General features: G+C 39.5%; 1 pseudogene; it reads right to left on the bottom strand.

Annotated features, from left to right (window-relative positions):
- Positions 1-10,824: 10,824 nt before the first annotated feature.
- On the bottom strand, positions 10,825-11,152 carry LOC123801083 (TP53-regulated inhibitor of apoptosis 1 pseudogene; annotated as a pseudogene).
- Between the last annotated feature and the right edge of the window lie 16,072 nt (positions 11,153-27,224).

The following is a 27,224-nucleotide window of genomic DNA, read 5'->3' on the forward strand; positions in this document are numbered from 1 at the left end:
GTTATGAATATTTCTTAAATTTTAGTAGTAAGTATATGGGTGTTTATTATATTGTAAATATTTTTAAATAGTTTATAATTTTAAAAAATTTTGAGGAAAGGTCATTCAGCTTGTTCTTTGATCTCTTTCCATTAATATAGGGTTGCTCCACCCTTGGCATTTGTTTTGATGGCTGTCTTACACACTGTAGACTCCTTGGCCTCTGCCCACTAGATGCTAGTATCTTATGTTCAGCCATTTCTGTTCCTATAGTCATTGTTTATTTGGGGCCCTCATCACCTCACCTAGATTCCATTTCAGTCCCCGAACTAGCCCATATATTCCATATCCTACTTTGCTAATATACCCTCCACATTGCCCTGAATATAATAATACTGGGCACCTGGGTGGATCAGTTGGTTAAGTGTCACACTCCTGATTTTGGCTCAGGTCATGGTCTCAAGGGTCGTGGGATCAATCCCTGCATCAGGCTCCATGCTCAGCATGGAGTCTGCTTGAGATTCTCCCTCTGCCCCTCACCTGACTCACCGTGTGCTCTCTCTCTCTCAAATAAATAAATAAATCTTTGAAATAATAACAATAGTACCTACAATATATTTAACCTCTGCTATGTGCCATGCAAGCATGCCTTGCTCATTCATTAACTCTCGTCTGACACGATGAAAATTGAGAATAGAGCAGTTAAGTGACTTGCCCCAGATGACACTGCTAATGACAAGATTCAAATTTAGGTCTGCTTCCCATCAAAGCCTGTGATTTTTAGGTTATCATACTGCCTAAATATAATGTCTTCCTAAAACATGAGTGAAACTTGTTCCTCCCTTTTCACAAACTTTCCATGGCTTCCAGTTCATGTCTCAGGCAACATGACCTGTCCGTTGGTTTAGGCATCCTGCTCCTATAAGTATTTTCATGCACACTGTATTCGTATCTCACTAGATGGTGACCATTTTACCAAATTTGCCACACATATTGGTGTTTTTATGCCTTTGCTCAAGCTGTTTCCTCAACCTGAAATGCATTTTCCATCTCTTTTTCTTCTCTAAAATTCTAATCACTGTTCACAACCTAGCTCAAATATGTGTTATTTGCTGGATGAACTGTTTCTTCTTCACTCCCACAGCACAACATTTATTACATATAGCTTTCATGTTGTCCTCTTCTATTGAGGACTTTCCTACATATCTGTCTACAAGTATCTGGAAGGTGGGGATCATTTCTTATTTACATGCTGCCCCATTCAAAAAGATTGAGGCGACTAACTAGAGGCTTTCTCTGTGTAGCTCTGTATTTCCTAGAACACATCATATAGGGGTTTTTAGGAAACATACCCATGTCTTAATAAAAATTGGTTGACTATATGGACAAGTGAATGAGTGGCTACATGACAAAATACTTAGGAGTTCTTGCCCTGACTATGCGCATTACAGAAAGTTTAGAAAAATACGGGGAAAAAATAAGTTATTCATATTCCCATGACAAAGATTTTGAAAAATATCCTTCTGGTTAGCTGATATTGGGAAATGGCTTAGAAAATCTTCTCTGGGTGCCATTTGGTAGAGAGTAGACCCAATAGGCAGAAAGCTGCAGTTACAGAGATCCCTTCCTCTCAGAGAAGAGTACTTAAATCAAGTGAGGCTGGACACATCAAGATATTGTATAGATATTTTTATATATAGATATAAAATTCAAAAGCTACAAAGGGATATGGAGTGAAAAGTAAATCTCTCTCCACTTTTGTCTTTTATCCCCTAATCCCCCTTCCCAGGGGCAACGATTGTTATCACTTGTTTTTACAGATTTTAAAAGATGATTATCCTTGGGGCGCCTGGGTGGCTCAGTCGTAAGCATCTGCCTTTGGCTCAGGTCATGATCCCAGGGTCCTGGGATCGAGCCCCGCATCGGGCTCCCTGCTCAGTGGGAAGCCTGCTTCTCCCTCTCCCACTCCCCCTGCTTGTGTTCCATCTCTGGCTGCCTCTCTCTCTGTCAAATAAATAAATAAATAAAATCTTAAAAAAAAAAAGATATGGAAGTGCATCTCTTTAAAAAAAAAAAGATTATCTTAAATAATACTTTTTTATATATTATTCTTATATCTTGGATGAAAGATGCTATTAACAAATATAATATCTAAATAATAACCCTGATTTAGCTAGAATTACCAGTGTATTGATTTTGCAAACCAGCAGTTACTTTTAAACACAGGTGAATGAAGTCTTGAGGTTGCAGTAAACATGCTGTATTTATCCACTGTGGTGATTTTTGCTTTTACTGGTTTAGAGTAGTGCTTCTGGAGAAAAATCACAGAACCATGTAGTCTGACATCTTCAAAACTGTCTCCAAATCCTTTCTTTGTTTTCCAAACTGTCTCTCTCTCATGTGTGGGTATTTTAAAACTTTTGCATTCCTCAAATCTCTGACTCTGTCACTTTCTTCCCTCAATTTTAGCAGGTGACTTTGCCTCTTCACAGGGAAAAAGAAATCATCCTCAAGGTTTTCAGATGCATTCATGCAAGTTTTGGAAGGAATGTATTGTGGTCTCTTTTGTTTGGAAGGACATGTTCTGAGGTGTGGATCTATACTGATTCATGGGAAGAGCTAAGTCAGATCATGGAAACAAGATTGAAAGATTGCAACAAAGAGATATGTGGAAAATGCATAGATGGACATCTTCAGATTGTGCCCAAACTATGAGAATAACTATGTCCCATATAGATGGTTGTCAAGGACTCCTACAGAGGAGATTCTCAATATTCTAAAACTGGCCTTTTCCCAGGCATCTAAGTGTTTGTTCAATAGGCTCATTTAAAAAAATCTTTGTAGTGGCAAGGAAGGAGATTATTCCTAGGTTCAATATTACCTCCCTCCCCCACCCCCCACCCTGCACTGGAACTGACTTGGCTACTACAACTCCTGAGTGCCTAACATATTCGCTGTATCGACCAACAGCTGGGTCCTGATTTTGCCCTCAGCCTTGGAATACCAAACCACCATCTAGCAGCAGTTTAGGTAGGCTTCTTCCCGTCATGGAGAGGGTAGCAATTCTCCTCACTGTAAATACATATTTACTATAAATATAGGTTTACTTTCCCCACATGCCAAAATTTTACCTGCATCGTTACCTATAGTCCTATTATGTACCTAATTCATTGTCATGGTATTTTATTAACCACTGCTTCTGACCAGAGAATGTGTTTATTGGTGAATGAAGTAAAGTGTTGGGCTAATGCTGTTGAGATTCACCAATCTTACCACGTAACCCATCAACAAAAATTGGGTGGGCCTTTAGAAAGGTAGACAGTCCCTTGTGAGACCCAGTTAAGGTACCAGCTGTGAGTTATAAAGCTATCAGTCAGGATGTGCTAAGTATATATCTTTCATGGCCACAATACATAGGGTCAGAAAACAATGGATGTGAAGTAAGAGTGGTACCTCCCGCTAATAAACCAAATGACCCACTCTCAAAATTTTTCTCTCTATCCCTACAACTTTCAACTTGGATGGTCTAACAGTTTTACTATCCAAGGGAGGAAGGTGTCCGTCAGGAAACATAAAAGTGCTTACAGTGACGTGGAGGTTAAGCCTGACGCCTGGTCTTTTTGGATTCCTCATGCTTCATGAACAAGGTGAGGGGGGTTACATATACCGGCTGGAGTGTTTGATTTAGATTCTAAAGGGGAAATAGGGTTTCTACCACACAATGAAGGTAAGGAGGAGCAGATCTGGAATGCAGAGTATCCTTTGTCACCTCCTACTACCATGCCCAGTGACAAAAACAATAGAAAAACCTCAGGAATCTATATGTTGTTGTTGGAATTTGTGGTTTGTAATTTTAAGTTTGGGGAGAAAGATGAATAGATGCAGTAGCCAAAGGGATGGACAGTGGCAAACACTACTACCAATGGTCTCATTCTACATCTTTTCAATCCATTGCAGCATGCCTTTCTGGGCTTTAGAAGCTGGAAAGCTAAAGAGCATGTTTTCAAGACTTCCACGAACTATAGCAAGGGTTACTCCTGCTTTCTGCCAGGCAGACGTGCCCCTTCCAGGCTTGGCAGGCCGAAGTGAGCACCACAAGGCAGAGGCCACATAGTTCTGGCAAGCACAGATGTACAGGCTTTTGTTTTTTTCTACTGCAGCTGTTGTAGAGATTCTAGTGACCAGATCCTGATTCATGGGTATCAAGCCTCAGGTGGTGACAGCAAAAACATATTTTTGGAAAGTTCCCATGGTGTGGTTGGGCTTTTTCCTGGCTGTGCTGTCAGGTACGACAGGTATAACAACCAAGCCTGGCGTCTTGGCCTTCGCGAACACCCTGTAAACTAACAAATACCCTGGAATAAATTTCTTTCTACTTAAACTCCTGAGTGTGTTCTATGCTGTCTAAAACTAGTACTCTTGTCAAAAGCCAGGGGAATAGGATTCTCCAATTTTGGAGAGGGGGTGACTATTTGGGAATCAGACACAATAATCACCTCACCTCCCACTTAGTCCTCAACCACTGAAATCTGGCAGCTACCTCCTCTGCTACCACTCTTGTGAAGATCACCAAGACTTCCCTGATGTCAGCTCTTGGCAATATTTGACTCTGTTGCCCACCTAACACTTTTTGGGAAAAAAATCTCCCTTCCTTTAGCTTCTGTACACACGATCTTCTGGTTTCTTTCCTCTCCTTTGTTCCTCCTCAGTATTCTTCAAAGGACCTTCTTTCCCTTCTGCTTATCATTTAAAAGTGAGTATTCCTCAGTGTTGTGTACTCTATCTGTCGATCTTTTTACTCTACCTAGTATTTAGGGGTGATTTTAGATGGTCTCTACTTTGTGGCTTTAGTTAATCTCTGTACAACGCTGACCTCCAAATTTATTTCATCAGGACGGTTATGTCTCCTAAGCACCAATCACATTTTGAGTATCTCTACTTCATTGTCTCACAAGCACTTTAAACACAGGATACACAGAACAGGACTAATTAGCTTCCTCCTCTCACCTCCTCAAAATCCCTGAACTAGCAAACTAGCAAAATAATACTCCTTATTATATTCCCTGTCCTGGTGAATGACATCACTGCCGACAGGGTTGCTTAAGCCAGAAACTGGGTTTTCAAGCTTCACTCTTCACTCTTCTTTTCTTAGCCAAACAATCTTCAAGTCCCATTATTTCTACTTCCCTAAATATCTCTCAATTCATCTCTACAGCCGTAGTTTTAGATATCATCATCTCCAGCCAGTTTACCACAACAGCCTCCCAAGCTGTGTCTCTTCCTGCAATCTTGCTTCCCTCTAGTTCATTCTTCACATTGAAGACAGAATAATACATCTAGAACACATGTCAAGTCATGTCTTTTCCCTATGCTCATAAAATCTTTACTCCTTTCCCAGGGCTTGCAGGGCCTTCCATGGGCTGGTTTCTCTAGCATCCTTTAGTGCACTCCTTGCTCCCTCTCCAGCACACTTTCTATCCAGACGTACTGAACTTCTCTCAGGTCCTAGAATATGCCATGCAATCTTCACCTTGTGGAACAGCATGCGATTTCTGCTCTAAAGGAACTAATTTCAGCTTAGATATTATTTTCTTTAGTAGGTCTTTCCCTTCTTGGTTGTTACTGCCTCTACTTCATTCCCCAACAGCAGGGAAGTACATTCTACTTCCCCATAATACATTTGTGACATGCAATTGTAACTTTTTTTTTAAAGAGTATTTTATTCTATTCTATTCTAACCCCAGCAGAAGTCTAATGTTTTATTATCAGGAGAAATCCCTGAACTGCTGGATACCAGGCACATACCTTACCGTAACCCTAACCCTACACCTAACCCTATCATTAAACCTAACCCTAACCGGTACCTAAATGTGAGAAGATGGGGTCCTAAATACATGATAAGAAAAACTGAGAAGCAGCCTACATCTTCTAAAGAAGATCGTAAACGTTTAATAATTTCTAATATTCCTGAAAATGGGTGCGAAGGTAGAGATAAACACAGAAGGAACAATTGAATATCTATATAAAGCGTATTTAGAGCTCCAAGTCCCCTCTTTGCTTCAGCTCGGTAGATGGCTAACATGTGTATTCACACTCCAGCATGTATCTATGAATTTGTTTTTCAAGTTTTTCTTTAAATTCTAGTTAGTTAACATACAGTGTAATATTAGTTTCAGGTGTAGAATGTAATGATTCATCACTTACATACAACACCCAGTGCTCACCACAAGCGCCCTCCTTAATCCCCATCACCTATTTAACCCGTCCCTCCTCCCACCTCCCCTCCAGTAAACCCTAGTTTGTTTTCTAAAGTGAGAGTCTGTTTCCTTGTTTGCCTCTCTTTATTCCCCCCTATGTTCATCTGTTTTGTTTCTTAAATTCCACATATGAGTGAAATCATATGGTATTTGTCTTTCTCTGACATTTTGCTTAGCATTATACGGTCTAGCTCCATCCACATTGGTGTAAATAGCACAATTTCATTCTTTTTTATGGCTGAGATATATATATATATATATATATATATATATATATATATATATATATATATATATATATATATATATATATATATATGTATGTCACCTCTTCTTTATCCATTCATCAGTCGATGGAGATTTGGGGTCTTTCTGTAATTTGGCTATTGTTGATAATGCTACTGTAAACACTGGGGTGCATGTATCACTTTGAATCAGTATATTTGTATCCTTTTGGGTAAATACCTAGTAGTGCAATTGCTGGGTCATAGAGTAGTTCTATTTTTTACTTTTGTTTTTGTTTTTTGTTTTTAAAGACTTTATTTATTTATTTGTCAGAGAGACTGAGAGCACTAGCAGGGGGAGTGGCAGGCAGAAGGAGAAGCAGGCTCTCTGCTGAGCAAGGAGCCTGATGTGAGACTCGACCCCAGAACCCTGGGATCATGACCTGAGCTGAAGGCAGGCATAGGCATCCCTATTTATAACTTTTTTTTTTTAAAGATTTTATTTATTTATTTGACAGAGAGAGAGACAGCCAGCGAGAGAGGGAACACAGGCAGGGGAAGTGGGAGAGGAAGAAGCAGGCTCCCAGCAGAGGAGCCTGATGTGGGGCTCGATCCCAGGACCCCGGGATCATGCCCTGAGCCAAAGGCAGATGCTTAACGACTGAGCCACCCAGGCGCCCCCCTATTTTTAACTTTTGAGCAACATCCATACTGTTTTCTACAGTGGCTGCACCAGTTTGCATTCCCACCAACACTGTAAGAGGGTTCCCCTTTCTCTGCATCCTCATCAACATCTTTTGTTTTCCTATGTTGTTAATTTTAGCCATTCTGACAGGTGTGAGGTGTATCTCATTGGGGTTTTGATTTGTAGTTCCCTGATGATGACTGATGTTGGGCATCTTTTCATGTGTCTGTTGGCCATGTGTATGTCTTCTTTGGCAAAATGTCTATTTATGTCTTCTGCCCATTTTTTAACTGGATTATTTGATTTTTGAGTATTCCATTTTATAAATTCTTTATATATTTTGGATACTAACCCTTCATCAGATATGTTATTTGCAAATATCTTCTCCCATTCCATAGGTTGCCTTTATTGATTGTTTCCTTCACTGTGCAGAAGCTTTTTATTTTAATGAAGTCTCAATAGCTTATTTTAACTTTTGTTTCCCTTGCCTCAGAAGATATATCTCATAAGAAGTTGCTATGGTCGATGTCAAAGCAGTTACTACCCATGTTCTCCTCTAGGATTTTTATGGTTTTAGGTCTCACGCTTAGGTCTTTAATCCATTTTTAATTTATTTTTGTGTGTGGTGTAAGAAAGTGGTCCAGTTTCATTCTTCTGCATGTTGCTGTCCAGTGTTCCCAGCACCATTTATTGAAGAGACTGTTTCCCATTGGACATTCTTTCCTGCTTTGTCAAAGATTAATTGACCATATAGTTGTGGGTGCATTTCTGGGTTTTCTATTCTGTTCCATTGATCTATGTGTCTGTTTTTGTGCCAGTACCACACTGTCTTGATCATTACAGCTTTGTAATATAACTTGAAGTCCAGAATTGTGATGTCTCCTGCTTTGCTTTTCTTTTTGAAGATTGCTTTGGCTATTTGGGGTCTTTTGTGGTTCCATATAAATTTTAGGGTTGTTTGTTCTAGTTCTGTGAAAATTGGTGGTAGTTTGATAGGGATTGCATTAAATGTGTAGATTGCTTTGGGTAGTAGAGACATTTTAACAATATTTGTTCTTCTAATCCATAGCATGAATGTCTTCCCATTTCTTTGTGTCATCTTCAATTCCTTTCATCAGTGTTTTATAGTTTTCAGAGTACAGATCTTCCATCCCTTTGTTAGGTTTATCCCCAAGTATCTTATGGATTTTGTTGCAATTGTAAATGGAATCCATTCCTTGATTTCTCTTTCTGATGTTTCATATTCATGTATAGAAACGCAACAGATTTCTGTATATTGATTTTGTAGCCTGTGACTTTACTGAATTCATGTATCAGTTCTAGCAATTTTTTAGTGGAGTCTTTTGGGTTTTCTAAATAGAGTATGATGTCATCTGAAAATAGTGAAAGTTCGACTTCTTCCTTGCCAATTTGGATGCCTTTTATTTATTTTTGTTGTCTGACTGCTGAAGCTAAGACTTCCAGTACTATGTTAAATAACAGTGGTGAGAGCGGACATCCCTGTCTAGTTCCTGACCATAGAGGAAAAGCTTTCAATTTTTCCCCCTTAAAGATCATCTTAGCTGTGGGTTTTTCGGATATGGCCTTTATGATGTTGAGGTATGTTCCTCTATCCTTACTTTGTTGAGGTTTTTTTTTTTTATCATGAATGATGTTGTACTTTGTCAAATGCTTTTTCTGCATTTATTGAGATCATATGGCTCTTATCCTTTCTTTTTATTAATGTGATTTATCACATTGATTGATTTGTGAATATTGATATTGATTTGTGAACCACCTTTGTAGCCCAGGAATAAATCCCACTTGTTCATGGTGAATGATTCTTTAAATGTACTGTTGGATTTGTTTTGCTAGTACTTTGTAGAGAATTTTTGCATCTATGTTCATCAGGGATATTGGCCTGTAGTTATCCCTTTCTCTCTCTTCTTTTTTTTTTGCTTTTCTTTTCTTTCTCTCTCTCTTTCTCTCTCTCTCTCTCTTTTTTTTTTTTTGCCTGTAGTTCTTTTTTTTAGTGGAGTCTTTGGTTTTGGAATCAGGGTAAAGCTGGCCTCATAGAAGGAATTTGGAAGTTATCCATCCATTTCTATTTTTTGGAATAGTTTGAAAAGAATAGGTATTAACTCTTCTTTAAATGTTTGGTAGAATTCCCCTGTGAAGCCATCTGTCCTGGACTTTTGTTTGTTGGGAGGTTTTTGATTACTGATTCAATTTCTTTGCTGGTTATCAGTCTGTTCAAGTTTTCTACTTCTTCCTGTTTCAGTTTTGGTAGTTTATGTGTTTCTGGGAACTTATCCATTTCTTCCAGATTGTGCCATTTGTTGGCATAGAATTTTCCTTACTATTCTTTTATAATTGTTTGTATTTCTGTGGAGTTGGTTGTGACTTCTCCTCTCTCATTTGTGATTTTATTTATTTGGGTCCTTTCTTTTTTCTTTTTGATAAGTCTGGCTAGGGGTTTATCAATTTTATTCATTTTTTTTAAGAACCAGCTCCTGGTTTCGTTCATCTGTTCTGCTGTTTGTGTGTGTGTGTGTGTGTGTGTGTGTGTGTGTGTGTGTGTGTGTTTGTTTGTTTTTGGTTTTAGTTTCTAGATCATTTGTTTCTGCTCTAATCTTTATTATTTTTCTTCTGCTGGCTTTATGCTTCATTTGTTGTTATTTTACTAGCTCCCTTAGGTGTAAGATTAGGTTATTTATTTGAGATTTTTCTTGCTTCTTGAGGTAGGCCTGTATTGCTGTATACTTCTCTCTTATGACTGCTTTTGCTGCATCCCAAAGGTCTTGGACCATCATGTTTACATTATCGTTTGTTTTTGTATATTTTTTAATTTCTTCTTTAATTTCTTACTTGACCTATTCATTTTTTTTTTGAAACTAAACGTTACAATTTATTCCATCTTCACGATTATAGATATTACAGGGCGGGGGGGGGTACACAGGCAAATAAAACAAACTCTTCTCCCATTTAACCAGATGCGGCATTTTGGCAGTTTTATAATATAGGTTGGCTTAATTAATTGACTTGGGCTGAAAGCTGTAAACAGCAAATCTTTGCAATTTAGGATCTTCCTCCATTGTTACTCCAAGGATTTTAATTCCTAAACTACACTATGAGCTCCGAAATGGTGTGTACTGCAACATTCTTCAAGCTTTCACATCTTAATCAGAAATCTGACACCTCTTCTAAGGCAGGGAACTCTTAAAGCTGTCTTCCTCTTGGCTAACACAGTCCACCAGCAATCTTAAAAGTTATTATATAAAAATAAAACTGTGCTCCTAAGCATTGATTAAAACCATTGTGCTGGAATCCCTTTTCAGAACCTTAGCTCCCTGAGAGAAAAGAGTGATCCTAACCAATTGCTTCCATGAATAAAAACCTTAGTACAATGTACCTAATGTCCTTCGCAGCAAAACTCAAGAGGTCGGGCAAACTTGATCATCCCGACAAGTTTATCAGTATTTACATACAAAGGATATTTAAAGATGATCCCGGACCAAGTACTGCAACCATAATCCCAAGAAATCACTTAGTTTTAGCACATGGAGTTCCTGCAAGATGCCACAGCAAGTGAGAAATCATCTCAAAGCAAAGAGTGATGGTTCATCATCTTTTACAAGTGAGAGGAAATCAAGGAGGAGAGAAAACTCCTCCCTCCTAAACTCCTCATCAAATCGATGGCTATTTTCACAGTGTCCTCAATTTCCTCACTGGAGGAGTTTATTTTCAAGACTGTCAAGGTCAAGAAGAGCTTTTGGGCTTTTCTTTGGCATGGCCCCTGAATTCCAGTCCTTCAATGGGAAACTCCTCCTCCTTTATTGCTTTCTGAATACACTGCTGATAGCACTTGAAGAAGTCAGTGCACGGGTCTCTGGAGCTGTCCTCCTTAAGGAACTTCTCAGCAAACCAGCGATTGAAGCACTGGTTGAACTCGTGCTTCATGTTGGTGCAGGCCTCCCCTACGCTATTCAAGGAGGTGGCTGACCCATTCATTCTTAGTAGCATGTTGTTTAACCTCCATGTATTTGTGTTCTTTCCAAATTTTTTCTATGGTTGACTTCAAGTTTCATAGCATTATGGTCAGAAAATATGCATGGTATGATCTTAATCTTTTTATATTTGTTAGGGCCCTATTTGTGACCTAGTATGTGATCCGTTCTGGAAAATGTTCCATGTGCACTTGAAAAGAATGTGTATTCTGCTGCTTTAGGATGAAATACTCTGAATATATCTGTTAAGTCCATCTGGTCCAGTGTGTCATTCAGAACTATTGTTTCCTTGTTGACTTTCTGCTTAGATGATCTGTCCATTGCTGTAAGTGGGGTGCTAAAGTCCTCTGCTATTATTGCAATAATATAAATTATTTCTTTTATGTTTGCTCTTAACTGTTTGATGTATTTGGGTGTTCCTATGTTGGATGCATAAATATTTATAATTGTTAAATCTTCTTGTTGGGTTGTCCCCTTTATTATTATATAGCGTCCGTCTTTGTCTCTTGCTACAGTCTTTGTTTTAAAGTCTACTTTGTCTGATACAAGTATAGCTACTCCAGCTTTCTTTTCATATCCATTAGTATGACAGATGTCTCTCCATTCCCTCACTTTCAATCTGTAGGTATCTTTGGGTCTAAAATTAGTCTTTTGTAGGCAGCATATAGATGGCTCTTGTCTTTTTTTTTTTTATCCATTCTGAGGCCCTATGTCTTTTGATTGGAGCATTTATTCCATTTACATTCAGAGTAATTATTGATAGATGTGTAGTTAATGCCATTTCATTACATGTTTTGTCATTGTTTCTGGAGATTTTCTCTGTTCCTTTCTAGTCTGTTACTTTTGGTCTTTCCCACACAGACTCCCCTTTAATATTTCTTGCAGGGTTGGTTTAGTAGTCACGAACTCCTTTAGTTTTTGTTTGTATGGGAAACTCCTTATCTCTCTTTGTATTCTGAATGATAGCCTTACTGGATAGAGTATCCTCGGCTGCAGATTTTTCCCATTCAGCACGTTGAATATATCATGCCACTCTCTTCTGGCTTGCTAAGCTTCTGTGGCGAGATCTACAGCTAGCCTTGTGGGTCTTCCCTTGTAAGTTAGGAAGCTCTTTTGTTTTGCTGCTTTTAGGATTTTTTCCTATTACTATATTTTGCAAATTTAACTACAATACGTCTTGGTGTTGGCCTGCTTCTGTTGATTTTGATGGGCGTTCTCTGTGCCTCCTGGATTTGGATGTCTGTTTCCTTCCCTAGAATAGGGAATTTTTCACCTATTATTTCCTCAAATAAACCTTCTGCCCCCTTTTCTTTCTTTCTTTCTTTCTTTCTTTCTTTCTTTCTTTCTTTCTTTCTTTCTTTCTTTCTTTCTCCCCCTCCCCCTTCCTCTTCTTCTTTCTTCTTTCTTCTTCTTCTTCTTCCAGGATTCCTATAATATGAATGATATTACATTTGGTGGAGTCAGTGAGTTCCCTAAGTGTATTCTCATGATGTATAGTTCTTTATCTCTTTTGTTCAGCCTCATTATTTTTCATTATTCTATCTTTTATATCACTTATTCATTCATTCCTCTGCTTCTTCCATCTTTGTGATCATTACATGCAGTCAGTTTTGAATCTCAGTTATTTTATTTTTCATTTCTGATTGTTTTTTAACTGTTTTATCTCTGCAGTAAGGGTCTCCCTGATGTCTTCCATGCTTTTTTGAAGCCCAGCAAGTATCCTTATGATTCTTGCTTTAAATTCTCCATCAGGCATATTACTTATATCTGTTTTGATTAGATCTCTGGCCATGACCTTTTCCTTGTTCTTTCTTTTGGGATGAATTCCTCCATCTTGGCATTTTGTCTAGATCTCTGTCTTTTTCTCTGTGTTAGAAAAGCCTGTTATGTTTCCTGCTTTTGAGAGTAATGGCTTTATGAAGAAGAGGTCATACAGTGTCCTGGACCTAGGGCTTCAAGGAGTGTCTCTGGTGTGTGCTGTCTGCACTCTGCTGCTGTGGTTTTTTTTACTCTATCCCTCAGGTCAGTTGTCTGCAGAGGCTCTCCTTGTCTGCAACAGGGAGTGTTTGGTCCTTGGTCAGAATGTGGCAATATTTAACTAGGTGTGTTCTGGTCTGCTTGTTAAATGAGACCTGATGCTACTTGCACTAGAACTGAAGCCTTGCAGAATTCTCTGGTGGGTAGACATGGTGCATGCAGGGTTTCTGCTGGTCTTCTGTGGAAGGGGCCCATTGGCTGGGCCCTAGGCATACTTGCCTGAGAAAAGCAGTACCACCAGAGTGCAGGGGGGCAGAACTTGGTGTAAGCAGGTCAGGGAGCCAGTGTTGATGCTGTGCTAAATGTTTACTGAGCTGGTTTATGCTGAGGGACAGGGGAGTGAAATGGTGAGGCAGTTCCTTTGTACCCAGAGAGGGGTCTCCGTGCTTGCTGCCTCAGGGAAGCCCTCCCAGAAGAGTAAATAATTTCCCTCCTGTGTCCCAGGTGTTTTTTAGATCTCTGTTTTCACACTGTCTGTCTTTGCCTGCCTGGAGCAGCACAGTGCACTTTGGGCTCATCCCAGCCAAACCTACTGACTTTTAAAACTTCAAACTTGAGGGATGTACGGTGGCCCTGTGCTGGTCTTCTAGGGGAGGGTCTGTTTGTGCTAGGATGGATACAGGTTTGGGTGAGAAGGGCACCAGAGTGCAGGGGCATAGGATTTGGAGCAAACAGCTAAACAGCCAGTGCCTGGGTTAGCTGCCCTCAGCAGGTGTCTCTGCGCCTATGCTGAAGGGCAGGGGAGGGAAATAGTGCCCACTGGTTCTTTTGCCACCAGAGAGGCATCTCTGCGAATGCCACCTCTCATAGATGCACTCCAAGAAGAGCGCACACTCTCTCCCCTGGCACCTTAGGTGATCCTCAGATCATCTGTCCCACGGTTGCTTGCCTGCCTTCTCTCCAGTAGGGCAGCACTCTCAGGTCTCTATCCCAGTCAAGCTCACCCACCTCTAAAACTCCTGTCTTTGAGCCCCGCTGGTTGCAAAAACTCATGAAAATCAGTCTCTCATTTTCCCAGCCAATAGCTTTGGGGAAGTGTTCTTGTGTGCATCCCTCTGCACTCTACTCTCTCTCTGCAATTTTAACTTCTGATTCACTTCTCTGTTTTGCCCAATACACCTAGCCCTGTAGAGGTAAGAGCTATGTCTATTTTGTTCATTGTTAATGATCCCTTCACACCACAGAACATCTGGCACTTAAATATTTGTGAAATGAGTAAACAATAAGTATATGATAGGAGAGAAATAATTAATTATTCATTAATTACTGCCTAGGACCATAATTGTGAAAAACTTAGCTAAAATGAAAACAGAATTGCATAAATCTAAATCATGGTCAAGCCTCTTTTCCTATATCAATGATATCAGCAATGTATTTCTTTATATCATTACCAACTTAAAAAATGTTTTATTGAGGTACAACTTACAATAAGACATGCAAGTCTTAAATCTAAAGCTTGACTGATTTTTGACACATGTACACACCTGTGAAACCACTACTCAGATCAATATGTAGAACATTTCCAGCACCCCAGAAAGCTCCCTTTCCCTCTCTTCCAATCAGTATTTTTTCAAAGATAATCATTCTTCTGCCCTCCATTACCACAGTTTTGTTTGCCTGATTTTGAACTCCAAGCACTGGGATCATGAAGTATGCGTTTTGCATATTTGGCTTTTACTCAACATCATGCTGGTGAGATTTGTTCTTTTCATTGCTATATTCATTCTATTATATGAATATGCTTTACTTTTCCATTCTACTGTTGAAAGACATTTGGGTTGTTTTTAGTTTGAATATTATCAATAAAGCTATAATGAATATTCTCATATATATCTTTTGGTGGACAAAGCACTAATAAATGTTGAGTTTAGCCAAGAGAGTATTTGCTGGGTCATAAGATATGTACAAGTTTAGCTTATGTGGATATATTATTAAATATTTTCTCAAAGTCATTATACCAGTTTAAACTCCCATTAATAAATGTATGAGAGTTCCAGTTGTTCCACAACCTTGATATTACTTCATATTATCTTTTACTCAATTGTAAAAATCTACACAATCATTTGAGATGAAAATTGAAATTACAAATTACTGTGATACTACAAAACTATTCAAAATAGGCTTCCTGAGGTTGGTTAATTTTCAGGCATAAAATAGTAAGAACGGCTAATATTTACTGAACATGTGCTGCTTGCTAGGGTTTTGGGATACTTTACACAGGCTGCCTCCTTTAATCATCACTACACCTCTGTGAAGTAGATATGGTTATCCCCATATTATGGATGAGAAATTTGTAGCATAGAGAGACATATCATTTAATCACATACTTTTAAAGAACTGTCTGGAAGTGCTGTATAGATTGGTTAATGCAACCACTCTTTGTATTGACAAAGCCAGTTCACAGAGCAAGCTGCAGTGTATGAAAGGAAGATCACCCAGTTTGTTAGAGGTAGAATGTGGATTGACATCCAGATCTCCTAACTTCTTATCTAGCACTGATAACAAATCAACATGTACAAACCATATAATATTGACAGTCATGAAAACAAACACAGTTTGAAAAAGTACTTCATCCCTTCAGAATTTAGTTATAATAGTTTTGGTTTGTGGAATAGATTCACCATGTTCTAAAAATGATTTTAAAGGTTCAGGCGAGGTCATATAAGAAAAGGATTCATATTTTGTGATGCCATAAGCTAATACAATTGAGGAGGACTTACTAAGAAAAAGAACATAAAAAAAAATCTTACTTCTGCCAATGCTACAAAAAACATGTAAACATATTACTGGAGCCTGTTGATAGCCAGCCTCATATATGAAGATTCCCACATGTTATCCCTGTCTCCTGGTATTCATGCCTTGGTGTAACACCTCTCTTGTATTGGGGCTGGTCTGTGAGACCAACAGAATTCAGAAGAAGTGATGTCACTTTGGAGGTTAGGTTATAAAGGACATAATGACTTGGAACCCTCTCTCTCAGATCATTCATTCTGGAGGAACTCAGCTACCATGTCATGAGAACCCATCACACAACCCTACGGAGAAGACCATGTAGTGACAAACTGAGGCCTCCTGCCCACAGCTTTGTGATTACCATTTCAGGAGCAGATCCTCCAGCCCTGGTCAAGCCTTTGCTACATCTAAGACAATTGCATCCTTGGCTGACAGCTTCATATTCTGAGCCAGAGCCACTTAGAGAAGCTGCTCCCAGATTTCAGACTCTCAGGAATTCTGTGAGATAATAAGGTTATTGTTTTAAGTTGATAAATTTTGGAGTAATTTGTTATACAGAAATTGCTAACTCATACAGGCCCCTAACAGAGCTTTGGAAGAGGCCATGCAAATGGAGAGGCCTAGAAGTTTAAGTTTCCTAAGTTTTACAACAAATTGGTCTCTGCCTGTACTAATGGTTAAGTCTACTAAATCGTTGCGGCACTGACAGCTACTTTTCCACCAAAATTTGTTCTTTCTTTCTTCCACAGCAGCTGTAACTAGGTCATGCCTATCTAGACCCATGCCACACTGTCCAGCCTCATTTGCTGCAGAGTGTTTCACGTGACTAAGCTCTTGCTAATAGAATGCAGCAGAAGTTATGTGTTTCCTTCTGGACAGAGCTTTCAAGAGATAAGTCATTGTACTCCTTTTTTCCTTCTCATGGGCCAGGATGGTGACAGGCAGAGTGACCTTGGAAGCCAAGACTGAAGATGGCAGAAACTCTGTCCTGCCAGGTTCTTGAATGACTTCATGGAGCTGAACCCTTCCAGGCTGGAAGACCTCTCTGAACCATTTTGTTAGAGAGAAATAGGCTTCTATTGTGTTTGAGTGATTATATTTTAAGGTCTATGCTTTAAAGTAAGACTACTTTAACTAATTAGTTATGTTCTTCAAAAATTAGATACTTTATTTTTTCCCCTGAATCTAGTCTTGATGTTATTTATTTGTTAATTTATTTTTTAAAGATTTTATTATTTATTTGAGAGAGAGAGAGAGCAAGAGAGAGAGCATTAGCGGGGTGAGGGGCAGAGGGAGAAGCAGACTCCCCGCTGAGCAAGGAGCCCAATGTGGGGCTGGATCTCAGGACTCTGGGATCATGATCTAAGCTGAAGGCAGGCACTTAACCGACTGAGCCACCCAGGTGCCCCTATTTGTTAATTTATTAACTTTTTGTTCTTCTGAAATAAACTTTTTTTTAGAGATTTATTTATTTTAGAGACATAGAAAGTGCACTTGTCAGCACATGAGTTGGGGGAGGGGCAGAGGGCAAGAATCTCCAAGCAGACAGAGCCCGATGAGGGGCTCGATCTCATGACCCATCATATCAGGACTTGGTTTTAAGTCCTGGTTCCACCTCTTACTAGCTATGTAATTAGGATGATTATGTCTCTGCGCTTCAGTTCTTCTCTGAGCTTTATAGTTCCATCTGTAAAATGGAGATGATACATTCTTCATAGCCTGTTATGAGAATTAGTGAGATAATGTTTACAAAACACTGCTTGGGCCATAGGAAGAACTCCATAAATAACAGCACTTCTTATTGTAATAATAATAATAATTTTTATTACTGAAGTTATTTATTTATTTATTTATTTATTTATTTATTTATTTATTTATTTATTTATTTAATCTCTGCAGCCAACGTGGGGCTCAAACTCATGACACCAAGATCAGGAATTGCATGCTCTTCCAAATGAGCCAGCCAGGTGCCCCATTTTTATTATTAATACTACCTGTGCAGTGTTGCACCTTGGACAGAACATTAGATTTGGAGGTATAAAACCTGAGTTCAAATTCTAACTATTACTCTTGCATGCTGTAACCTGGGATAAGTTAACTTATCCAATGTGTCTCCATCTTAGACTCATCATCTATACTGTTAAAGACCTAGGTGCCCTAAATATCTTTATTTTTTATTCTCAGCCTATCCAGGAGAGTTGTAAGCCAGATACATAGCAAGTTTGGATGAATGGGACAGAGGAAGGTGTGACTGAACATGATGGCACGTTCAAAACTAGACTGAACATGGCAACTGAGCCCAAGTGAGCAAAAGACCGGATGGGGGAACCTGGAAAATGTTTCTAGTGATCTTGTTTTCTTTTATTATGAAGATCCATGTCACCCACAAGACAATGTTTAACTTATTCTGAATTAAATTCCTGGGAGGATATGATTAATTACCTCTTTGGTGTGCTTAGCCTATCCCTTCTGTTGGGTAACTCCTACTCCACTTCCCATGGACCTTACGGCATTGTCAGTTGCAGTGTTCCATTTTACTACATCCCCTCTCTCACTCCACATGACCAGAAATGTCGGTAAAAAGCTTCCCTACCACATGGAAAGAGAACCTGTCAGAACAGGGGAGATTGAGATGGAGACAGCCAGCAGTGAGAGAGCCTGATTGGATAGTTTGAGCTCCTGGATTCATCTGTGCCTGAAGCTAGACTACTCCTCAGACTTCCAAGCCACATGAGCCAATACAGTTCCTTTTATTTGCTTATACTTACTTGAATTGGGGCTTTGTAACTAAAAAGTTGTCCTGGCTAATTACAGAAACTTTTGCGAAATGCACATGCTCCAAGTCTGGAGCTTCTGATGCAGTTGGGTCTGAAACTGGGCTGAAGCATGTGTGTTCTTTTAAAAGTTCTCTAAATTCCACCTCCCTGCCTAAGTTAAGAAATGCTACTTGGTTTTTTGTTTTTTGTTTTTTTTTTAGATTTCAGGTTTATAGGACAGATTTGATCATACTCAGTTCATGGCATGTTATCATTGTTGGTCCATACAATATCCCTGTCTCATTTCGTTTATTTCATTTTCTTGCCACACTCTACTTCCATTATCACTGCCCACAAAGACCATCATTCTAATGTATTAAATGAGTGTCTTCTCTTTGTTTCTGCTTTTGTAAAATGTGTTTTGTTGTTTTCTGTGCATGCATTTCTCAGTTACAAAAACAGCATTTTGTTACATAGCCTATTCTGTTTTTTACTTTAAAGAAACTAATGGCCTATATTTTTTAGAGCAGTTTCAGGTTTACAGAAAAATTAAGCGGGAAGTACAGAAAGGTCCCATATACTTCCCCCCTCCCAAACCAGTTTCTTCTATTATTAACATCCTGCATTAGTGATTAACTTTTGAACTTCAGCTGTGCTAGAAATGAATAATAGGACAGTACTGGGTAAGGAAGCCTTTTGACTCCGAATAAATGGCAAGGTTTTCTATGAATGGAAATAAAGAGACGTCTTAGAATATGGAGATGAATAACAACAAAACTCCAAAGTCTGTTATACAAACAGATGCTAGATCATGTAAAATTTTCTTTTCCTTCTGATTTTAAAACTCTTGACTCATCTTCAAAAAGAAAAAGAACAGAGGTCATTAGAAATATCATAGCAAAATTGTAAGTTCTGTGATTTTATACGTGTGAGAACTAGTTTCAAAGTAAGTTCTCAATTCAACTCTTTGAATTAAATAGAAAAAGAAAACTGCGTATGAGAGGAAGAGTCAGCATCTGAAGAAAGATGATTCAAATTCTTCTAATGGCGACTACTATGTGAAGATGTCATAGGGCACCAAGATAGCCTTAGGAAAAGACATTTCTGTCTCTGTCAGTGAGGCTGTGGGCAAACAGGCACACGACATTTCTGGGGAACATTGGTAAACCCCTCTGAGAGGCCTTTTAGCAACATCTGACAAATTTTCACATGCAGCTACCTTCAGATCCAAGGAAATCTTGTTCAGTTTGGACTCAACTGGAAGTTATTTTTTCCCAAAAGGAACTAAACTGGTTGTAAATCTCACTGAAAGCCTCTGTGGGGGTAGAGCACCGAGATTCTGGTCAGAGACAGACACGAGGCTGTGAGTGTGGAAAAGCTGCTGCTCCCCGGCAGTAAGACGCTGGTAGCAGGTCAGCACAATGCAGTGGAGGAACGCTGAACCCCCAGAGCCATCATCTGGGGAGATATCTTAGTAAAATCTTAACTTTGAGTAATTGCAGATGTAGATTTTGAGAATTTTTAATGACTTGAAGGAGTTGTTGCTGGGCAAACTGGTCTGTAGTAAGAAGAGTGTTACTTGGAGGAAGATCCGTAAAGCCTAGATACCAAGTGAAACACAGCTGAGAACAGAAACATTTCCCAGGAGTTGCCTAAGAATTTCCACCACTACTTTAATGAAGAGACATTGGAACGGGGCACACTGAACTCTTCTGCGCCCTATTCATTGTACTCTTTGGTGTGGGCATAATTAGTGAACTGCATGCATTTTCTTTTATACTGTGATTCAGTCAGTTTCAATTAGGCTATATTGTTTTCATAAAGCCCCAAGCTGTAGATAATGACTCAGATGGTGGACCCGGACAACACTTGCAGTCAGTTGCTCCAATGAGGTGACCTGGTACCCTGTGGCCCTGGCAGCATGGTGCTTGAGTGTTCTGTCTGCTGTGCTGCCCATTACAATGGCATCAGGCAAGAAGTGATATTCATCATGGTGACTCTGGCCCCATAAGAAAGGAGCATTTTGTGTTTAGCCTGTTCTTTTCCAGAAGGCAAGGAAGTATGTCTTATATTATAGAACTAGTTTTATATAGTGAGTAACGTTTAAGTTTTTGTGCTCTAAAGCATTGGTTCTCTAAACATTACTGTGCTTCAGAATCACCTAGAATGCTATTAAAACACAGATTGCTGGACCCCACTCCCAGAGAGTCTGATTCAGTAGGTCTGGAATGGGGTCCAATAATGTGCATGCTAAACTTCCGTTATCTAGAACGTTCACATGTTAAACTTCTTATTCCTCATGATGCTGAACTTAAAACTTAGGGGTTATTGCCAAGTGATATGGAAAGCAGGATGCTCCTTACAACTAACTGTCCCTGCCTCCTTTCCTGTACCAAGTCTTCTGGGACCGCTCTGCTGTACTTCCTCCACCCTCTGCCAAACGCCCACCTCCGAATCGGAATCTAAAACAGGGATTTCACACTTCTCTCTCATTAATTTCTCTCTTCTCTTTCCTCCAGTTCCTGGTGCTAATATGTAAAAGAATAGTGACTAATATACGGCAGTATATAATTGAGGAATTGTGCTTTAGAAGTTCAAAGAAAGGGACAATCTAGAAAGACCCATGATGGAATTGAAATGTGAGCTCAATTCCTCAATTCCGACCTTGACAGAAGGATGTCATTTGGCGAGGCAGACAAGAGACAGCATACATTTCAGACCAAGGCAGCATCTTGGGCAAAGGTCTAGAAGCAGGACAAGTGAAGAGACAAGTCTGAGAGAGGGTTGTGTGCTGGCGAGAACCAAGAAGGAAGACTGAACAGCTAGGGTGGGTCTAGAGGGCCAGGCAGAGCTCAGAGTGGATTTAGTAAGACATGGGAAGGTGCTGAAGGTTTTATAGCAATTAAAGGCTTGTTTCAGGCAGATTAGTTAGGCAACGGAGTGTGCAAGATGGCTTGACAGTGGAGGCCACCCAGCAGGTTATTCCTAGAAATTAAATCTGCACAAGCCAGCACCAGGTTCCTTCTTATAGCCTGAAATGCATTTAATTCGCAATCTAAGACATCCTCAGATATTACCTCAGTGTGTCTGGGCAAGCTGGGCCACATCATGTTCTGCTGACTTCCTTATATTTAAACTTTCTAAAAATCACTTTTACTTATTTTCAATACTTTGTATATAATTGCTCAAGCTGATTTTAAATAAAGCCTTTTCAAGCTTAAAACTCTGTTCTTCCCATTTTACATTGTTGGTCATTATTTCAAAACCAGCCTTTAATTGCCTTGTACTGCCTCACCTTCTCATCCCTCCAGGCCTTTTCTTTCCAGCCTCAATAACCTTTCTCCTCATTTCATAATCTGAATCTAAATTATCTTTACATTCTTTTTCCACCTGGCCTCGTTTAGAGGTAAGCATTTCCTTTTGCCTAATGATTAGACTCACAAAATTATACAGTGACAGATGGGTTTTCCCTCCAATGTTGCTTCCATTTAATTTATGTCATATATGATTCATAGATGATCTCAGGATAAAAAAGGAATATGTTCCTCATTTGAATGTGGGAATAGGAGCACTGCCCCCTGTTACATGTGTAACCACATTTCCCTAGATCATACTGATGAAACAGCACCACGTGGCTCAGTTTTTACTAGCAAAATATGGAGATCCCCGGCCTCAGATCCTTCACAGAAGCTTTAGGGTATCTTCTTCAGCGGGTGTCTTCCTGGATCCCGTCATCCCCATATGCCCTCCTAATGTCAGCCCTGTGCTTCCCACTACCCTGACACCTCCCTCATTCCCAACACAGGCATATTTGTGGTTGTTTCTTAATTCCATTCTTAAGGGCTGTCAGACCACCCTTCTCACCCGGCCTATCCTCTTCCCCAATGTGCTTTGTGCTCAGGGGCTCTGTTGTTTATTACTGCTCCTTTCTAGGATCAAAGCCTGAGCCAGAGGCTGGGCTGAGCTGCAATCACAGGGACACTCATTGTGCTGCCTCACAGCCATCCTCCCTTTGATCTCCTCCAGCGCACCCAGAGCAAGCATGTGTGCCCCAACTTTCCTTGCAGGGAATAAACAGAATCATGAATTACACTGCACCATTCTGATTTCATAAACTTTGGGCAGCTTTATCATGGTTTCTATAAAATTTTGTCCTCGTAATTTGGAAATGATGATGAGGTGCGTTTCTCCACTCTTCCTGTTTCTTATTGCCCTCCCTAGACACATGGCCTCACTGGGGTCTCTGAGGTTCTTGTTCAAATCACGTGGAGCTCTGACAGCCCCCAAATACCATCAAAATGTCTAAATTTCCAAAGTACACAAATTAGGTCCCATTCCTTCACTCAAAAAATATTTTTGAGCATCTACTCTGTGTCAGGCATCATTCTTAGACTTGGGTGATAGTGTTAGGCAGGCAAATCTCTGCTTTCAGAGAATTTATATATAAACAATTTCAGATAGTGATAAGTGCTGTGAAGAAAATAATACAAGATAATATGATAGACAGTAATGGTGGGGGGAAGACTTGCTGAGGAGGTGACATTAATCTGAGACCTCCATGATAAGGGAGAGGTGGCCTCTCTATGCAGGAGGAAGATTAAGTGTAAAGACCTGAGCTGGAAGTGGGAGGCCAGTGAACCTGGACTGTAGTGTAAATGGAGGATGGGGGATGAGGGGAGTGATGGAGGATGAGATAAGGAAGGTAAGTAGGGGTCACATCGTATAGGGCCCTGGAGGACTAGGTAAGGAGGTTCAATTTTATCTGAGTGCCACAGGAAGTCACTGAAGAGTTTAACCAGTAGAAAATCATGATCTAAGGTTTTTTTCTTAGTTAGTGTTTTTCTTAAATTAAGATATAATTCACATAACATAAACTTTATCATTTTAACTGTACAGTTTATTGGTTTAAGCATGTCATAATAAGTGCAACCATTACCACTAATTCAAGAACATTTCCGTCACCCCAAAAAGAAACTTTGTACCTGTTAGCTGTTGGTTCCCTTTCCTCAGCCCTCGGCAAATAGTAATCTGCTTTTCATCTCTATGGATTTGCCTATTCTGGACATTTATATAAATAAAGTCATACAGTCTATTGTGCCTAGCTTCTTTCACTTAGCATAATATTTCAAGGTCACTTATGTCGTAGCATGTAACAGTACTTCTTTCCTTTTTATGTCAGAATAATATTCCATTGTATGTACAGACCACATTTTGTCTATCCATTCATCTGCTAATGGAACAGTTGGGCTGTTTCACTTTTTTGGCTTTTATGAATAATGTTGCTATGAACATTTGTGTAGAAGTTTTTGTATGAATATATGCTTTCATTTCTCTTGGGTATATACCTAGGAGTAGAACGGCTAGGTCATTTGGTAATTCTGTGTGTAACTTTTCGAGGAACTACCAAATTCTTTTCTAAAATGGCTGCTCTGAGAACGAGCCATTTTATATTCCAACTAGCAATGTATGAGGATTCCAATTTCTCTACATCCTTGCCAACACTTGTTATGTTTTTGTGATGATAGCCATCATAGTGGGTGTGAAGAGGTATCTCACTGTGGTTTTGATTTGCCACTTCCCTAATGACTAACGATGTTGAGAGTCATTTCATGTGCTTATTGGCTGTTTATATACTTCTTTGAAGAAATACCTAAGTCCTTTGCCCATTTTTATATTCGGCTACTGGTCTTTTTATTGTTGATTTGTGAGAGCTCTTTTTATATTCGGGATATTTGGCTCTTATCAGACATATGATTTGAAAATACATTCTCCCTTTCTATGTGTTATCTTTTCACTTTCTTGATAATATATTTTGACCTTATATATGTTTTTAAAAGGTCAATCTGGCTATATGGAAGATGGACTATTAGGGAGCAAGAATGGTGGCAGGGAGATGAATTGGAAACCACTGCAGTGATCCAGGCAAGAGATGAAAATAGCTTGGATGGTGGAAAACGTTCTGGCTTTAAATCACCTTTGTCAGTTCCAGGTATGCAGTGCTAGACCAGCTGTCTGAAATTCTGCTATCCTTTATATTGTTTTAAGCCTAAGAGAGAAAATTGTAAGACAACTAATATTCATGCGGCTTGTCCATAAACTCAAAAATCAGCTCCATCATGTAGCCTCAAGTGGCTCTGGATTTACGACACAAGTCCTGACCATGGATGTAGATTTTGGAGATCCAAACTGCAAATCTCACCCATAAAAAGATGCTAAACTTTATTAATAAACCCATATACAGGAATGGAAATTCTTAAGGTAAGGAGAATGTGCTATTTTAGGGGTTGAGGTAGAAAAACAACTCAAAGTCTTGTGCCTGGGCCTCCATCCCGAGCAATGAAGTTTACTCAGGCAATCAAGGAGAAATTGGGGTGATATGAAAGTTATGTTTTATTCTGACTATAAGGGCAAAGAAGTGGAAGAATGAAATCAAAATAAAGGATGAAAAGATGATTAACTGGAGGGAAGGTGAACTTTTTTATTTAAAGATTTATTTACTTATTTGAGAGAGACAGAGAGCAGAGGGAAGGGCAGAGGGGAGAGAATCCTCAAGCATACTCCACACTGAGTGTGGAGCCCAACTCGGGGCTTGATCCCAGGACCCTGAGAACATGACCTGAGCCAAAACCAAGAGTTGGATGCTTAACTGACTTAAGCCACCCAGATGCCCCTGGAAGGTGAACTTTTTAAAGGAAACTCTCTTAGTCTGTTCAGGCTGCTATAACAAAATGCCATTGACTGGGTGGCTTACAAAAACAGAAATTTACAGCTCTGGAAGCTGGGAAGTCCAATATCAAGGCACTGGCAAATTTGGTGTCTGGTGAGAGCCCGCTTCTTGGTTCATAGACTGCCATTTTCTCACTCTGATCTTACTCAGTGGAACGGAGCTCTCTGGGGCCTCTTTTGTAAGGGCACTAAGCTTATTCACAAGAGTTCCACCCTCATTACTTAATCACCTCCCAAAGACAACCACTTCCAAACATCACCTTATTGGCCACTAGGATTTAAAAGAATCTATAGTAGAATCAGAATGAGCACTTAGTGGACAGACATATAGGAAGATCAGTGAGCTCTTGGCAATAAAGATGGATATATACAAAAGGAATAGGAGGTGTACTGGGGTCTAATTGTTCATAAAAAGGGTAGTAGAAAGGCAAAGATGTTTTAAATTATTATTAGTTCAGGAGTAGTGACTGGGCCCATTAAGAAACAAAAGAGGTAAGATCTCTGATTCCCTGCTCACAGGAAACCTAATTCATGAATGAACTCAGAGGCTCCTCTGAAAAGAGCAGATGAAGAATCCAAGTAAAAGCACTGAAGAACAACCTTTTGTAGACTGGGGTAGTTCTACCAAGTGGTCACAAAGAATTTGTATAGATTTGAGAGGGGAGGACCAGGAAGAAAAGCACATTATACTGAAATCATTGTTATATGGGTTTGATTCAGAGACAGACAGTTAATGCAGGTGGCAAGTAGATCTTGCCTGTACCCTGAGGACACATTACAGAGAGATTTATGGAATTGGCATTCTAAGGGAAGGCACATAAGAAATGAGAAATAAAAATGGAAAGCCAGACAGAAATAATTAATGGAGTCCAGGCCCAGACTGGACGTTGGTTTGATGGGAAAATATCTTCCAGGTGGGACTATCCAACATGGGTAGGAGAAGGTGGTCAAGATTTGTTTAAACAGTGTAGCTTTTGGTAGCCTTAAAAATTACTGATTTCATATCCTTCACTAGGATAGGCCTATACACATCAAATGCTAGAGGAATATACTAGAAAAACTATTTTTGGGGCCAGAAGGCAAAGAGAAAACAAAGGAAGGAAGGCCTTCAGTTCTAGCCCTGTGTGTGTTAGAAAAGGAAAGGAATCAATTTAAGAAATAGGTTAAACTTTTAAAAATACAACTGAGTTTCTGTGGAAGTAGCAGGGTAATGGCAGAGGGGAATGAAGCAGTATAGGCATAGACTAGTATGTCAGTTAAAGATGTCCTAGACACAAATGCTATTCAAGGCCTGGAATATACAAAAGTTGACAAAACAGTGAATCAAGGAGCCCACTGGAGAAGAACCGATTCACACAGACCATGAGAAACATAAGCTCTGAAGCATCGACAGTAATGTAGTTCAGGAATCTGCTAACAGTGATTCTTTAGCTGAATCAAATATGACAACTGGGCAAAAATCTCTTTCCTAGACAGATTTTACAGTCCTAAGCAATTTAATAGCAAGAAGCTATAGGAGCACCTTCTGTAGTCTAGGATCAAAAAGACCTGCTCATGGGCTGTTGATGAGGCCCACAATTACTTCAGCATCAGGATGCCAGAAACATGAGCTAAAGGGAGAATGCAAAATTAGAGATTTTGACTATGTAGAAAGGCAGGGGCATGTCAAATAAAACCTAGTGATTTTATTTGCATATTACCAACTTTGCAAGATTGTAATGTCAACAACAACAACAAAAAGATTGTAATGTCCCAAATCCTACTTTCTTAGAAAGAAGACTACACGCAGAGCCCCAGCACCCCTCTCATATGAAGATACATAGTGTCAAAATTAACTACCA

Source organism: Ursus americanus, chromosome 20 (assembly GCF_024610735.1).
Source record: "Ursus americanus isolate L20-20 chromosome 20, mUrsAme1.1.p, whole genome shotgun sequence".
Lineage (NCBI taxonomy): Eukaryota > Metazoa > Chordata > Mammalia > Carnivora > Ursidae > Ursus > Ursus americanus.